Here is a 3,081-nt window from a genome sequence, read left to right on the forward strand (position 1 = left end):
GTCACCTTGCACAAAACTATTTTGGCCAAAGCACTCCTGCAGGGATGATCTGCACAGCAAATTGCTGCCTGCTACTGTTTGGAAACCTGCCACAAACAATGCCAAATTCGCATTCAAAATAATCCAGTCCAGAAGCCTAAGCTCCCTCTCAGGATCCAATTGACCAAAACATCAATTCCAGCAAGAAAAACTTTACCTGGTACTTCCAAAAGATCAGAGCCAGGCCTGCCCACACCATTTATTCTGCAAGCTCGACATAGCACTGGCATGCATACCCCTGTAGCCAGCTCAGGCTTTAGCATCTATGTCACTGGCTCTGGTCTCCATCCAGCATGACTTAGTGCTTATCTGCACCTACTCAGGATGGCCAAGACAACAGAAATTTGTAGGGTCCTGCTGTGAGATATCATTCCTAGATACGCCCTACCCTTGACCTTTGGCAATGATAATGGGCCTGCATTTGTCTAAAAGAGTTACAAATATAAAACATAACCCTAAAGAAACAGCTTGTAACTAGCTCCACAAAAGTTTAGCTAAAAGATCGGCTATATCTGTAGGCACTGCTGCACACACATATAACCCAGGTGCATATTAATTGTCTCCTCAAGTTTCAGAAATCCAGCCTTAGATCCGCTGGAGAATTTACCTGGACCAGATAGCTTACTCTAAAGAGACAACACTCAAAGCCCTGCTCTGGTCACCCTACATGCTGACCAGTCCATGCACAGCTGAGGCATGAGGACACCTTTCACAGGATTGCTCCATAGCTCAATGCATTACTCCCCTTGGTTTTTGTGCTGCTTACCCTAGTCCTTGCTTTGCCTTAGCTCTATGGATGATTACCCAGAGAGAATACAAAATAACCAGTAAGGCCTTTACCAGGCCTTACTGATAAAGATTTGAAGAGCAAACAAGGCACACTGGATGCTCTCCTAGATCAAATTAACTCCTTCACTCCCTTGTCAGAGTCAACTTAGGGGAAAAACTCTATAATAAGGGAAACAAACCATAGACTCCTGATAGAAATTTTTATCTTGGGGACCTTGGCTAGGGCCTATCCTAGGACCAATGACAGCCCCAATGTTATTGCTCCTAATTGGGCCTTTTTTCAGAAGATCACATATAACATGCCCAGTAAAGATTTGCTTGGGAAAATAAAGGGGAGGATGCCCTCCCAGCCAGTATACTTCAGTTTCTTAGTTGCCCAGGTAATAGTTCCTATTGCAGTTCCAGTTGCCTCTGTCTCCTAGAAACATCTGATCACCGTGATGCATAGCTGGTCACTATAATGCATACTGTAAGAACCAAAGACAGCCAGGTACTGTGCTTCTTGCATGCAACTCCATAAAACCTCCCTCCCTGAGCCTTTGCGGCCTGATACTTTGGAAATGATCCCAGTCATTGAAAGAGATGTTCCTGATTTCACTCCAAAGAAAGCCAATTTTGGGGTCAACTTAAAATCTTTCTTGTAAATATTTAATCCAAGGGCATCAACTCCAAGTCAAAGGTCTGTTCCTTTCTTATTTTTGATCTTGAAATAATAGATTCCATACATCTTCACATCCTAAACAATCTTCAGGTACTTCAGCATAGCATTATCTTTGAGCATCCCATGGTGTTCTGTGTGCCACACCTGGATCCAGTCCTCCCACTGGTCCCTTGTGAATTTGTGCTGGTTCATGACTGTCTGTGGAATCAGCCACTCAAAGCTGAGGTACCCCAACTTGTGCACTTGTTTGTTGTAGTCTCCGAACTTGGCCTGCATGACTTAGAACCCCAGGAGCATGGCTGTCTCAGGGAGGCAGTAGATCTCATCACTAAGGATCCTCTCCTTCACCTGGAGGAAGAATAGCTTCTGCATGATGTCCTGGATGAGCTCTTCAGACATGTCTTCAGGGTAGAAGTTGGCCTGGAACTTGAACTGGAGGAGGTTCTCTTTCCTGACTTTCTGGGCAGACACATTTTTATCAAGTTCCAACCTAGTAGAAAATCCTTTATTGTCCACATACTGGAGGCCAAAGTACCACACTTCTTGGAGGCCACTAGTCTTAACCACCTGATCAAAAAGGTGCTTTCCAGTGGTATTTGGCTGGATGGCAAACTCCAGCTCTGCATCCATGGTGGTAACCTGGACATTGATTGACTTTGGCATTTTCAGTTCCTGGGGGAGCTGCCTTGATCTCCTGGAAACTCAGCTCTGTAGCAGTGGCTGAAACGGCTCTGGTGACCTGGAGTCCTCAAATGTATTTTTCTTTATGGTTGAGTAGGACTCCTAGCTAAAGTAGTATAATTAGCAATAACAACAGCATCAAGCAAAGTTTAGAACCTGACAAACTGTGGTAACTATTAATTTTGTACCTTAAACCATAGGAGCAAAACTACATTTATATAACAAAACCAGTCATAATTTGGGAGCTTGGGGCCAGGGATATAGCTCAGTGGCATAAGCGCCTACCTGGCAAGTGCAAGGTTGTGAGTTTGATCCCCAGTACTGCAAAATAATAATAATAATGATAATTATTATTATTATTTGGGAGCTTGTATGTAAATTGTTTCCTCTTGTAGAGTGGTTTTACCCTCTGGTAGAAAAATTTAAGATGGATAGTGGATAAAACAGAAATAAATGAAAAGAAATAAAGTAGAAGCAAGGCTGGAGAACAAAGGATGATCACACAAGTTTTGGGAAACTTGAGAAGAGGGCAGAGGAGAAAGAATGAGGGAGTAAGCAAGGGATTATCAAAGTTAACCAGAAAAATTAGACTATTCACTCATATGAAAATATGATTAAGTCTAGAGAGGTAAATTGAGGAAAGGAGAAAAGAAGATTAATAGATTGGGACAAAATATAGGTAAAAGAAAAAGACCCAAAAAAAGGGGGAAAAGGAAAAGGAAATGAACCAGCAAAGAAAGAAGAAAAATAAAATAAATAAACAAACTTCCTGTGGTGTTAACTGGGAGCCCAAAAGTACTAGATAACACTGCTTAGCATGCATTAGAATTTGTGCTGGCTTTGAGGCTGATCTTGACATCCAGGTGTGGGGACCTGGGGCCAGAGTCTTCAGCCAGTACTTTATGTATTTC

At 42.6% G+C, this 3,081-nt stretch overlaps 1 pseudogene; it reads right to left on the reverse strand.

Annotated features, from left to right (window-relative positions):
- Window positions 1-1,283: 1,283 nt before the first annotated feature.
- Window positions 1,284-2,152, reverse strand: LOC102015698 (annotated as a pseudogene).
- Between the last annotated feature and the right edge of the window lie 929 nt (window positions 2,153-3,081).

The sequence above is a fragment of the Chinchilla lanigera genome, unplaced genomic scaffold (assembly GCF_000276665.1).
Source record: "Chinchilla lanigera isolate Chin_1 unplaced genomic scaffold, ChiLan1.0 scaffold00059, whole genome shotgun sequence".
NCBI classification, from domain to species: Eukaryota; Metazoa; Chordata; class Mammalia; order Rodentia; family Chinchillidae; genus Chinchilla; species Chinchilla lanigera.